The sequence below is a fragment of the Aythya ferina genome, assembly GCF_964211825.1.
Source record: "Aythya ferina genome assembly, chromosome: 16".
Lineage (NCBI taxonomy): Eukaryota > Metazoa > Chordata > Aves > Anseriformes > Anatidae > Aythya > Aythya ferina.
The window spans coordinates 12,011,832-12,025,478 of record NC_140315.1 but is presented as its reverse complement, the minus strand read 5'-3'; the positions used below and the strand labels follow the sequence as shown (position 1 = coordinate 12,025,478).

General features: G+C 43.5%; 2 long non-coding RNA genes across 2 annotated transcripts; both read right to left on the bottom strand.

The window, feature by feature from the left end:
- Window positions 1-1,934: 1,934 nt before the first annotated feature.
- Window positions 1,935-3,065, bottom strand: LOC311445851. The gene is made up of 3 exons (XR_014698651.1): window positions 3,012-3,065; window positions 2,747-2,814; window positions 1,935-2,242 (listed from the first exon to the last, which is right to left on the bottom strand). It is a non-coding gene; the product is annotated as an uncharacterized lncRNA (long non-coding RNA).
- Window positions 3,066-8,689: 5,624 nt separating this feature from the next.
- On the bottom strand, window positions 8,690-12,889 carry LOC311445852. The gene is made up of 3 exons (XR_014698652.1): window positions 12,813-12,889; window positions 10,885-11,001; window positions 8,690-8,787 (listed from the first exon to the last, which is right to left on the bottom strand). It is a non-coding gene; the product is annotated as an uncharacterized lncRNA (long non-coding RNA).
- Between the last annotated feature and the right edge of the window lie 758 nt (window positions 12,890-13,647).

The window sequence follows — 13,647 nt, the reverse complement described above, 5'->3', positions numbered from 1 at the left end:
ATATGTGTTGTGAACATTTATTCTTTTATGTCATTTATTGGTTCCAGGTTCTTTTCTGAAGGCTTAGATTTAAAAAGAGATTTGCAACAAAGAAAGAACATTTGGGGTGACTTCAGCTGGTGCAGCAAACTCCATTCTTATGCACTGTTTTGAGATGCGCCTCCAAATTATCTGACAAATGATATGTTCCAAATTAAGTCCCTCATTACCCGTGCTTTTCTATTGCTAAGTGCTGCACAGCATTCTTCATTATTATACCGCTGTATTTTTTGGGGACTTGTTAAGCTTTGCTTGTTGGGTCTAGCAATTGAAGCAAAGGATTTGAATCAGGCATAGCAAAGCCAGCAGTTCTGCCAGCTGAATCGCTGCACAACTGCATTTAAACTCACGCTTTGGTTTCCCCAGGGGCAGACTTTGAAGAGATAATGATTTTTTGAAACACCATCAAGATCTCCAGCCCTCCTGATCCAGAGGCTTCTTTTCTCCCAGCTGCCCATGCAGACCTTCTTGGTGTTGTTTAGCAAACTTGTGCTTCGGATGCTGAAAACAAAGGATATAGCCAAGGAATTGGAATACAAACTAGTTTTTCTAAGTGAAGAAGCAGCGTGCTGTCTTCCACCTTGCCCTGCCAAGTGCTGCAGTGGTGTAAGGAGCTGTTGGGCAGGGCAGGCTGCACAGCAGGCCTGGCTTTGCACCTAGGGGACTGCAGTCCATGTTGGCCCATGCTGTAAAACCCATCAGCAGTTACCCATCATCAGTTAGTGAGTGCAGCTCCTGCACAACCCAGTAAGCACCAGCAACCAGTAATAAGCACCGGTGCTGGACCTGCCTTTCCTTCCCCCAAATGTTCCCTCATCAAAATCCTCTTTTTCAACATACAGCACACAAAACTTTCTGTGGTTGTTAGGCCAGGTTCAGCACCCAAGTTATCTGCAGAAAAATTGCCAGCAACTGACACCAGAGATGGCAGAGGGGAAAATTCAGGTCTCCACTTAGAGATCGTTCACCTTCTCCACACCCATGTAACTCTGGGGAGAGAGAGGGATTGGATACACATTTCAAAACTGAGCTGCAGCTTCCTGTTCAGGTGAGGGACCTGATGGTGTAGAGCACTGCTGCTGATCCTTCTTTGTAACCAAACTGCGCTTTTTAAGACAATTGAACAAAGCCATACGATATCCTTCATCTGATGGTAAATCAGGACTGTGCATGTCATAGCTGATCTGCAAAACACAGCCCTCCATCCCAGACATCCATGCTAATTAGCAAAATTTCTGCTTTAAATTAGTAACGCCAAAGCACTTTGAGATCCACACATGAAAAGAGCCATAGAGGCCAAAGTGTTACTCTGGTCTTTGGTCACAGTGTTTGAAATAGATATCCTTTAATAGCTATGTTTGCTGCTAACAGGTAGCTTGGTAAATGAGCGCTGGTGCCCAGCCTCCCTCAGCATCACAAGGAGGCAGGAGCAGAGCTCTTTGAAGCTCCTCCACAATTACAGCCCTGTGCTGCTGAACCCTGCTGGGGAGGGGGACCGTGGTGTTAACAAGTTTCAAACTACACATATGAACCAGAGCGATTAGGACTTTCAGAAATGCCTTCAATGAGAATCCTTGCTGAGACCAAAATAGATATCTAGTTTATTAAATATCTCTAGAGATGAAAGCAACTTCTGATGGTATCTTCTCCGCTCACCACATTATCATATCAGCGATAAAAAGGCCAGTCAAGCTTCCTGGCTTTGGAACTCATAATGCAATTATTAATATTAGTCTTTTTTCCCCTCTTGTTGTCTGGTGCCTGTGTGAAGGACAGCTCGAGGAGGGGAGGCAGCCAAGGAGGAGAGGGGAACGGCGCAGGGGGACCAGCGCTGATGGTTCCACCATGCTCCGCACCGCCGCAGCGGCAGAGAGCAATGGCTCCCACTCCTCGGATTACCTGTTGTTGGTGATAAGAGCCATGCACTATGCTCAGTGCCAGCCCCACGCTTTGCAGGACATGCTATTGCCATGGCTACAGGAATGGGGCCAGGAGATGGAGAAGACCAGGGTACTCCACATCATCAAGTGCTTGGTTTTGAAACGCATGGCATCAAGATCCTTCCAAGGTGAGGGTGAGGCGTGTTTGTGTTTCTCCTCGCTGCCAGGCTTTCTGAAGCTCACTGCATTCACAGAATTCCTCTGGAAGCTGTTGTGTCAGGTGGTGCTAATCATCTCGGCATGAGCTGGAAAGGCAGGGGATGCTGCACGCAATGGAAAGGAGACAATGAGCTGTGCAGCGTGCTGCTTCGATAATGGACAGTGTGAAAAGTGTCTTCTGCAATAAAGAACTAATAGTAGTTAGGATTAATTGAAGATTTAGAGCTAGGGAATCCCACTGGGTTGTACACATATGGTAAGCACATCCATCCACACATTTGTGGATGGAAAAATTGAAATATGAAAGAGGATAAATCAGCTGTAAATGCTCACCAGCAGGGATAAAGGTGAAATTAAAATACAACTTTCCAAAAGCACTATTGGATTTTCAAACCATAAATACTTTTTGTTTTAAAAAGAAGAAAAAAGAAGTTTATGTGTAGTCAAAGACAGAACATTGACTGTGTAAGCTTCCTATGATTTATTACAGACTTGAAGCTAAAAGTGCTCCATCAGGATGCCCCATGCTTGTCCCTGCCGATAAAAGGAGGTCAGACCGACTAACCTGGCTCCCCCAGAACTGATGTTCACCAAATGCATAAACTCACCGTCACTGTTGCAGATAGTAAAGAACTATTTTTCTTGATTTCAGCTTGTTCAACCAGTGGTTAGGAATCTGTTCAATGCAAGGGTATAAACTAAGGGTGAGCGAAAAAGGTCTATCATCTTTTCTATAGTCACACCACAAGATGACCAGAAATACTGCCCTCTTTCATTGTCTTTTACGCACAGGGCTTTGATGAACTGATATTTAGTGAATAAAACACAAAGATAAAATACTGTCTTTTCACATTCATGACTCCTGCTACCTACCCAAGTACAACCTGGAACAATTAGGTGGGAGAAGCTGGTTCTTCACTAGTAAAGTACATCAGTTACCACTGCAAAATGCAAAGATGAAGAATTGGTTAATATATGGTTAAATGACATATTCAGGTAAGTTTGTCTAGGTATACAGCAGTCTTCTACCTAGCAGAAAAGGGAAAGCTTAAGTATCAACCATCTGTCTACTAATTAAGTATCAAGAAATGTCAAGGTTTTCCATGAAAAGGACACCATTTTTTTCATTTCATAACACATTTATGCCCATTAATTGCCCATCCATCCAGACTTGAAATTTTGCTTTGAATACCTTCATATCCAGGTTGGAAATACAAAATTCATAGGCTGCACGTGACTCATCCTGCTCCTACGTGAGCATCTGGACTGCTCTCTGCCCCTGCAGGTCCCTGCTCTACACCGTGGGCATGGCTTGGGCACGCACCCTCCTCCTCCTGCAGCCCTGCCTGCATTTCCCTCTGCTGGGAACCCTCTCCCTTTTCATCCTCTGCTCCACCAAAGCTGAGAGGTCCCACACACCTCCCTGCCTGGCAGTCCCGTGCTGAGCTGCCTATTTCATGTTGCCAATACAAGTGCTGCAGCTCCAAGCCCAGCCTGCCAACAACTCACTCCCTTGTGTGTGCAGCTCGCTAGCCAGAGGCAAATACATGAACTTTAGAGATTATCTAGCTGGAATATTCCAGGAATTTAGATTTCAGCCACAGCAGTAGGACCATACATCATTAAAGCTGCCTTTCCTGCCAATGTAAAAAGCAAACATCGATGATTTAAATCGAGGTTCCCTGGTGGCTCATTTAAATCACTTGGATGGAAATCAGTCCACCTTGTCACCATGGAAGAGGTAGAAAGGGAGGCTGTGGATTCATGACTCCCAGGTCAACGGTCTGCATCACACGTGGATCAGGTGACAGTAAATCCTGCAAGGCATGGGGCATAATAAGCAACTTTATGAGGTGTGGCACTGATAAAGCTTGGTTCCTGCAGTTGTGGGGCTTCTGTTTGGAGTTGCCAATGGCTGTGAAATGTGACTATTGGCCAGATCTTTTCCTCCAGTCATGCAGTGATCTTAGGTGCCTTATGAGGGTTAAGCTCATGAGTAAGAAGCCTTTCCTTCTGTCAGCCCTTTCATACTTGTTCTTTTTCTTTTCCATTTTCATTTTTATATTTTTTAACCTAAGTCTGCTTTCATGAAACCTGCAGAAGTGTAGTTATCTTTGAGATCTCCTACCTGATGTCAGATGTGCTTGAAATCAGCTGATGAATTAAAAATCATTAGGGAGACATGGCAGACAGGCTTGACCCCATAAACTTTGTGCTGTCAGGCAACTGGGTTGGCCACAAACTGCCCCATTAGGGCTGTGTGGGCAGAAACAGTGCCTCTTGCAAAGCCTGAGCCAGCACAGCCCAGCAGTGGCCCCTGGGCTACACCCGGGGGGACAGATGAAACCATTCAGAATGCAGCTGGCTTTCCCTCTCAATGCACAAATGCCACCTCTGTGTCAAGCTGGTGCCTCATGCATGGGATGACACTTGAAGCCCATTTCCAACTGCACTTCCTCACCAGCAGCTCACTTTGGCTGCGTGGCCACCTGGCCTCAAGTGCCCAGACACATCTTGGGTTGCTCGGAGAGAGGTGGGTCCCAAAAGAGGCATCTGGTCCCCAGCACTAACACGCTGTGCAAGGCAAAAGTGGTCTCTGGCACAGGGAAGGTTGGCAAAGGGAAGAAATGCTCCTGTCACTCCTCAGGTAAGCAACAACAACAACAACAAAACATTTGGCACTCAAAGTCAAAACTAAATCCTCATTTCCTCTGCTAGCTCACTGGCACACAGATATGTTTAAATTGCTCTGAATTCATACATCTGTACAATAACCAACAAACCCCCAAGCCCACCAAGTAATAGAGATGTGCCGATTCAACATTTTTCTGCATGTTTGATTAATTATTTATTTATAAATTGTCAGGTTTTGTTGCCTGTGTACCTACAGAAAGAGCCAGCAGTCAGCATGAAGCAGGCACCAGAACCCAACCCCAGCTGAACGCTGGGTGTTCAGGCAGCTGCTCACTATCAGTAAGGGAGAAGCAACAGCTGACTTTGGTCCCCGTGGCATTGCATTCAGATGGGTGACATTCAGAAGTGCTGTTAAGAAAGTTTCCCAGCTTATGAAAAAATACATTAAAGAAAAAAAAAAAAAAAAAAGAAATAAGATGAAGCAGAGGTATTGTCACATTGCTGCTCTCTCCAGCATAGGTTTATGGGAAAGAGAGACAAAGACACAGACTTAAACTCCTCTGACACTTTTGGCTGCCAAGTTGTCATGTCTTCTTTTTCATGATGCAGCTATGGCCAAATGGGTCTTGGACAGCATTTAGTTGTCTCCCATGCTATATAAAAAGCTGATGCAATCTACACACCATAAAGAGGAGAAAACCTCCACTGAAAACAGCACTCTCAGTTGACAAAACCAATTTATGCTGCTATGCCTAGAGGAAGTTCAGGAGTGCTCGGAGCTGGCAGAGACAGGCAGGTCCCATCACAAGAACGTGCTTTGTCTGCAGAAGCACTTCAGTGGCTCAGCTCCTCTGAACTGATTTCAGCCTCTACTGTTTAGCACAATAACAGCTCGTTAATGAGGATTTTACTTCCTATTAGGGGATACTATTGGTTCTATTTAGGGAGTCTTCAACCTGTGCTCTTTCTTTGTTCCTCTCAATGCTTTTTCTCTCTCAAACCGTTTCCAGTAGTCAAAGGAAAAAAATAAAATAAAAAAATCCTATTTGTATTAGAGTATGGGCAGTGATATTATACTTCTTCCAAAAGATCAATTTACAGGTATTCATCTGTCTTTCTAATCATTTAAAACAGAGATGAAGCCTGGCAGCTGGAAAATGCTCAAGATCTTATAGCTTGCAACTCTGGAAAGGGCTTGAGCAAATAGCTGGTGCCATGTCTGAGTGTGAAGGGGTCTGCTCTTAAATTTCTTTTGTTCTGCTCAAGATGCAGAATAGCCCACCGGTCCTCCCAGGACCTTGGTCCAGGGCTGCCACCTCTCCATCCACCAGGATGCTGAGACCCATTTGGTGGAAGGAGAAGTCCTCTTCTGAACTGGTCGTCTTCTACCAGTTACAGCTTCTAACTGTTGAATGACCTACCAACAGCAAGTCAGCACGCTTACCACATCTCTAGGAGGTAGGCAATGGCCCAGGTATGCACTTGCCTTCTCCCACCTTGCTGGTGACACAATGACCTTCATCTCTGCAGCTAGCATTATCATAAGGGATCAGTACAGAAAGAAGAGATCAGAGAAGTTAATGAAAAAAAAGTGGTAGGTTGCAAGCAGGCTGCATATGAACAAGAGCAAGAGGAAACATGATAAATTCATGCTGAGACCTCTGAAGATGGGGATAAGAGGGTAAAACAGAAAGTCTGCAGAAGGATAGAAATATAATTGGGATATGGCTGGAACTGTGAGATCTATTAAATTGAATTTCTGTTTGGTGTAACATCCCTTGTATATGTTAATCGGTATGTGCTCTAGCAGCCTGATTTAGTGTTATTATCAAAAAGGGTTCCTCGGCTGCCTTTGTCAAAGGAAGATTACAAATTATTCCAGATAAGTAATGGAACTAAAGACCTTTAAAACTAATTGGCCATTGCGCAATCCCGTTAATATCCTTTCTTGTCTAACAAAAACTGAGAAGGCAATTACGGGCAAATACCAAAAAATCTGTACCTGGTCTCTTGCATGAAAATATGATTTATATGCCTTTGGCTTTTCCTTTCAAGAGAAAAAAATATGGCAAATGATCATCCATCAACAGCCAATGTATCCAAGATAATGACAACCATAGTGTAAGGCCTGAACTGGGAATGGTGTAAGAACCATCCTCCTAGGCCTGCTACAGAAAAAAAAAAAAAAAAGAATTTCCATAGGGTGTTCTTATTAAATAAAGAGCCCTGGCATTTGGGCCTTGACAAGCCTGAGCTGTGGTGTCTGGTGAGCTACAACTGCTGTCTGACAGCTCAGGAAGGGTTGCTCCTGCCCAGGAGAGCCTTGGTGAGACAACATAAGCTAGGGCAAATATCTGGCTGTGCAAATATCCTCCCCACAGATGCTCAAGCTCCAGCAGCAACGGTGAAAACAGAGCTTGGAAAGCTCTCTGAGGCCTTCTCTAATCAGTCAGGTCCTGGCTTGATGCTACAGGCAGTGCCTTGGTCCTGATGAACTTTATTCCCTCTTTTACCCAAGCCTATTACCTGCTTTGTTCATTTGCTTAGCTGGCTGAATCTCTCCCAGATGACCCATATCAGCTGCTAGACCTTTGTTTCCTTTATTCCTGTGCTTCATGTCCACTTGCTCAGCTAAAAGTGAGCTGGGGTCAGGCTGGAAGCCAGGAGTTCAGGCCTCTGCACCCTTGCCATCAGGGTCTAGCTCCATCCTTCCATACCATGCCCTACAGCTGCTGCTAAAATCAAGCAGGGAGAGCTTTCAGCTTCGTGCTTGACAAATTCATGAAGGCCATGCCCTCATGGGTTATATGAATGCAGCAGGCCTCACAGAGACTGGTTGAGGTGGGAAGGGACCCGTCTGGCCCAGCCCCTTGCTCAGGCAGGGCACCTAGGACCACATCTAGGCAGCTTTTGAAGATCTCCAAGGAAGACGACTCCAGAATCTCTCTAGGCAACCTATTCTAATGCTACATCACCTGTTAGAGCTGTATATATGGATGTGTATATATATATATATATACACACACATACACTGCATATACGTCTGATGTGCTCCATCACACACATACACAGACATCAGCAGAGGTGTGAAGCTTTGGTGTGCACATGTGGCTCCAAAGGTGATTCCCTGCATCCTGAGGGGCTGCTGAGAGGACAGGATATGGCTCAGGGACATCACCCTGTGAGCCAGCTCTGGCCACAGGGAGCCTTTAGGGACCACCTGGCTCAAGCTGACAGAAATCAGGTGCAGGCATGGGGATTTCTCATTTTGTAAATGAGATGAGGCAAGATTAAAAGAGGAGTGACTTCACTAATACCTCTGCTAGGTTTTTAAGTTGACTAAAATTACATGCTTTATTTTATGCCCCGAAACCTAAGCAGTCTCCTCCTGAGTCAAAAGCTTTTGCATCCCATCTGCAGTGCTTTATTTGCCTGCTAGATCTGGCTAAAGTGTTCCCAGCAGCAAGATATCTCTGCAATGCTGTGCAAGACCTCTGTCAGGTTGTTATCTTAAAGCTTCAAAGCCCTGTTTCTTTCTAAAACTTATGACAGAATTGGTTCTGGGAACCCAACGAACTAGTAGACAGGAGAAGGAAAGATCAGACAAGCCAGGTTTTGACAAAAGTGCTTTCTCTGGAATGGAGCTGTCAGAGCACAGCCTTTGGGATGTACATCTGGAAGGAACTGCAGCCAGGTGAAATTCTGTGCCCAGAGGAGCTCTTGTCCCTGCAGCACCCAAGAGCATTGCAACATTGGCCACAGTTTGACAGAAACTTTATGCAGCTGTTTTGCAAGAAAATTAAATCCACCAAGACACTAAGACCACCAGCTCACTGAATCCACCAAGATTCAGTAAGAGCATTATGGGTAAAATATCGCTCCCTACATGCCACTGGATTTCTAACATTTTTTCATACCTGTACCAAAAGCCTTATGTTCTATTGCTGTATTCCTGTCTCAGCAGCAACTCCTTGCAGCTCAGGGAGGTAGTCGGCCATGGCACATCTTGACATCACTGTAAGGGCAAACAAACACTGAGTGTTTGCTGCTTCTCAGAAACCCAGGTGGGCATTTATGTATAAAGACGTACTCTGCCTTTAATGAATTATTGCTTTTTACCAGGCTTCATTTTCCCTATGAGGCAGAATCTTCGACGTCCCTAGTAAAAGGGATCTTAGGAAATCTCATTTAAATTTCAAGGACCTCTTAGGGATAGTTGCTAATGGTTATGCTAATTGGCATAGGGTCTGAGTGACAGTTATGTCCTGGAATGATTTGCAAATCACATTTTCTTGGAGCTTATTAGCAGACTCATTAACTGTACATCAGTACATTACTTTCAGAAATTCAGATCTAAGCAGAAAATTAAAATTATTTGCTAAATGACCTAATAAAATTGAACAAATGTGCTGAGAAAGTGAAAACTGAGGTATATCAAGACTCCAGAATTTGGCTAAAAATAATTTCCCTTTACAATTGATGTTCACCCCTCCTCTGGAAGTAGTTTCTGTCCAGATAAAACTTAGAAATCTGTTTAAAGATGAAAACAAATGAGCCTGAATCAACTGTGTCAACAAACAAAAATCCAGCTTTTCACACCCACAGCCAGCATTAAGATTTACTACAGACTTGGCCAGGACTTCTTTCCAGTGATGCATCTTGTCATCCCTGCTCCACGTCCCCATCTGCAGAGTTCTTTGTAATTATAGAAAGTCCCATTTGAAGTCAAAATGATTAGGTGCAGGAATGAGAGCAAAGGTATGTAGAACTTATAGTCTAGATGGGAATCACTATGAAATCTCCAAGCAATTAGGATACCTTATCCAACTTTTCTCTATGTAAACAAGATGTGTCCCAAACTTCACAACATTAACCTGCAAAACAGTTTAATGAGCCTATATTTAAAATGTTGGAAAACTATCAGGATTTTATGCTAATCAGAAATACACATTCCAGTGTATGCAATATGTATATTTTGAATACACTCTTTAATGTCAAGATGCTTAGTGCCAGTCTTTGAGGGAAGAAGCATCTGAGGAATAACCTTCCTGACTCTGGGGGAGCATATCACAGTGATGCTCCAAACTGAAGTTTGCTCCCAGGCAAACCCTCGCAGGCTTGATAATCATGGACTGAAGCTCCAGATCTGCATTATCACCCACAATTTGGAGCTCCCTGAAATTATGCCCCCAATTTCTGACTTTTGAGGGACAGACCAATTTCCAGCATTGGTTATACCCACTTCTTCTCTTGTCACCCTCCCCTCTCCCTCCCCCTCCCCCCCCCCCCCCCCCCCCATCCCTCTACATATGAAAGCAACCAATGCTATTGTAAAGGACCTTAAAGTCGTCTTTGAGAGTGCCATTACACAGAGGCTAGGAATCTCTGTTAACCTCTCAGAGAGCCTGGTCTTCACCTCCTATTCAGAATTAAACGAGGTGATTTCTGACTCTGGACTTTATTGCAAACTGTTTAATATCCCTACTTCAGAAATCTTGAGCTGTGGCAGGAGTAACTGATGAGTATACAGTTTTCTTGGCACAGTGAAGTGCTTGAAAAATTCTCTCCAGTTCACTGTTTCTCACGGGCATTGTTATACCTGCAATTTATGTCGGGGTGAATAAAACACATTCTGGTTCATGACACTTTTTGGTTGGATTTTTTTTTTTTAAATGCACATAACAGCAGGTTTTAAATAGAACCCACAGGATTTTTTTTTCATTAAAGAAATCTCAAACTGAAAGAAGCTATTTAAATTTAAACGTGCTTATCAACTGCACGAAACTTTGTTTTACAAAAGAAGCAATCTGATAAAATTGAGGTGATGTACAATGAAATGCTTAGCTTTTTTTCTTGAAAGGGGATTTCAAAAGAAATAAAAGGTTTTAAAAAATGAAACTGGAATTAAATATTTTGATGTCATAGAAACAATCACTTCACATGAAAAAATATGTTCAGCTCTGGTGTTTTGGAATTGAGATGCTTGAAATCATGATACTGTCAGTAAATGAGGAAATCTGCCAAAAAAAAAAAAAAAAAAAAAAAAAAAAAAAAACTTTGTTTTTGAAGTGTGCTATAATTTTAGCACCCAAATATAACATTACACACTTACCTATACTGTCCTTCAGAGGCCAGCCGACCTGTCCTAGAAGAGTGACTGCAGATCATGGACATAAGCCCAAACAGGAGAAACCCAGGTAAAGGAGCATCATGAGCTGATGGAAAAGTCCTGGAAATACCACAACCACGTGTTGAGATACTGGGATCAAATAATCCTGGCATGAACGACAGGTCATGAGGTGTGGCAGGCTTTGCTTTTAAAAAACGTTGGAAGGGTCCATCCAGCCTCAGAGGCTGGGGCTGCTCCTAACCTCGGGAACCGCTGCCCGGATGGGTCAGTGCTAGTGCACCACTTGGTATAACTGCATTCAGTTCCAGGAACTCTTTTAATCTCAGTAGTTCCTTTGGAAGCTTTTTATTGTTATTATTATTTTTTTTTTCCTCAGACTGTTTGAAGTGCTTCTTTAATCCACATATTTTAATATGGCCCAAACTGAAAGCACTTAGATGCTGTTACTGAGCAATCCCACCTAGGGGAGATGGATAGGCCAGATCTTCAAATGCACTAGTGGCAAAGGGGGAAAGCAGGAAGATTTGCTCTTTAGGTAAATCTTTTACATACTCCTTGTGACAAAATGTGGCTTAATTTGTCATATTCTCTCTCCCCTGGTAAATAAGGAGACCTCCTGTAAGGAAGAACCTGGGAGACTGCAGTGACTGTGGCAGAAGACGCAACATAACAGGAAGGCAGTATAAGCTACATCACAATTTGGGCTGCAAAGTTTCCTGACACAGATAAAAAGTTGTGTTATTGTAAGCAGAAAACTGCGTCCTCAGGTACCTCTTAGCACACTGAGTGTGGATGGAAGCACAACATCAGGGACCTTGCACAATGGTGGGTGTTGGGGATCAGTGTGGAGATAAGAAGACCATGTCAGGAATGAATTAAGAGCATGGATGGACATTGCCTCAGGATCCAGACATCCCCTAAACTGGGTTGGACAAAGCACAGAAGTTTTGGCCAAAGTCTGGTCTGACCTGCTACGAAAAGAAGAGGTTGAAAGCCAAAACGTTTGGCTGCGAGTCTAAAGCTCCTTGCTGTACCTGGCATGCCTGCCTGATGCCTCCTCAGGCTTCCTGACTCTTCCTCCAGCAGCCAGCTAAGAAACACAGGCAAACAAACTCATGTCCTAGGAGTGAGGTGAAGCTCTTCCTTAGCTAGAAGGACTAATTATAATAGGTAAAATTTAGAAGTTCAGACCTGTGATATATGAGCCCAAGAGGCCCAGTAGTGTTGTCCAAGACCTGTTTCTTTACACTTGCTTAAGGTCCAGGGGCAGTCTGGATGTCAAAGATAAAGCAACTTTCAGCATGACAGCAACTTTCATACGGTGCCTTTCATCCCAGTCCCTTCTCACATTAGTGACCCATCAGTCTCCATATTTCCACTTGGCTTTACAAGTTGCTCAGCATTTTGAAAAATCAACCTACTTGTTTAGGAAACTGCATGAGAAGTCAGGAATTCAGCAGTATGCTTCTACACCTAAAAACATCGTTCTAGCTTAATTTCTATTTCCCTAGCATTAACATGGGAGAAAGAAACCTCCAGACCCTGCACACATCTACAAGTTTGCTTCAGGAAAGCCCCTTTTCCCAGCGTTTTTATTTATATCTACATCCTGGTTTCAGCTAGGATAAACTTTATGTGGCTGGTACAGTGTCCTGTGTTGGATTTAGGATTTTATTATTTTTCCTGCCTTTCCTGCCTTAAACTGCCTTTATCTTGACCCACAAGTTTTACCTTTTTGTGATTCTCTCCCCCACCTGGCTCTGCAGCACTCAGCTGCCTGCCAGGTTAAAGTACAACAATCTGTAACCTACAGCCACTGTTTCCAGGCATTCAAGCTACCCATAGGCAGCATTATTCCAGTGGTTTTGCAGGAGGAAAATCTCAAACATTCAGCCTTCTAAAAAACATACCCAAGTATTAGCAGCCCATCCCGCTGGCTCTTGGAGTTTTTCCCTGCAGCTCCATCTTCCCACTGCTTTTCTGTGCCTGTAGTAATAAAAACAAGGCAATAATTTAGCTCCCATGATTGTTGTACTGAAGCTTGTTTATCCTAGTCTCTTATCTTTTCCATTCAGAGCCAATGTATCTTATTACTTTGCTGCAAACATGGTCAGAGATGAAAGATTCTGCCATATATTTTCCTTCATATTAAACCACAAGGCTTTGTCCTTCTCTTTCGTTTTTCAATCTTGGACTTTATTGTTTCTGACTATCTCTGCCACGTGTGATTTTGGCTTTTGTGTGGATGTGAATATGTGCATTTCTTTATTTATTCTCTTTATCACAACTAAACAAGATTGGGAGCACTTTAAAATAACTGGCCACTGAATGCTCTTTCATAAGTTATTCCTTGCAATAACCTCACCAGGGCAGACTGTGTTATGCAGATACCAGAATAAAACATTTCTGAAGACTTGCAGTATTTCTACACATTCTCTTTACCTGTTTTGTACATAAGTATTTCACAACAGGGGAAAAAAAACACCTGGAGTTGGTAACACCACCAGGCCAGATCCTGCCCCCTTCAGCCCAGGGAATGGAACCAAGGGCAAAATCTCAGGCAGGGCTTGGCAGGACGCTGGGGGATGCTGTGGGACTGGCTAAACTGAATGATGTCCTCCTCGTATCAGCTAAACACAGCCCAGCTGCAGGTAAGGATTACAATTCCTGATTACTTAGTAGCACAGTTAATTATTTTTCCCTCTATCTTCTCCCATCAGATCTCACGTGGCTTGTTTCTATTGA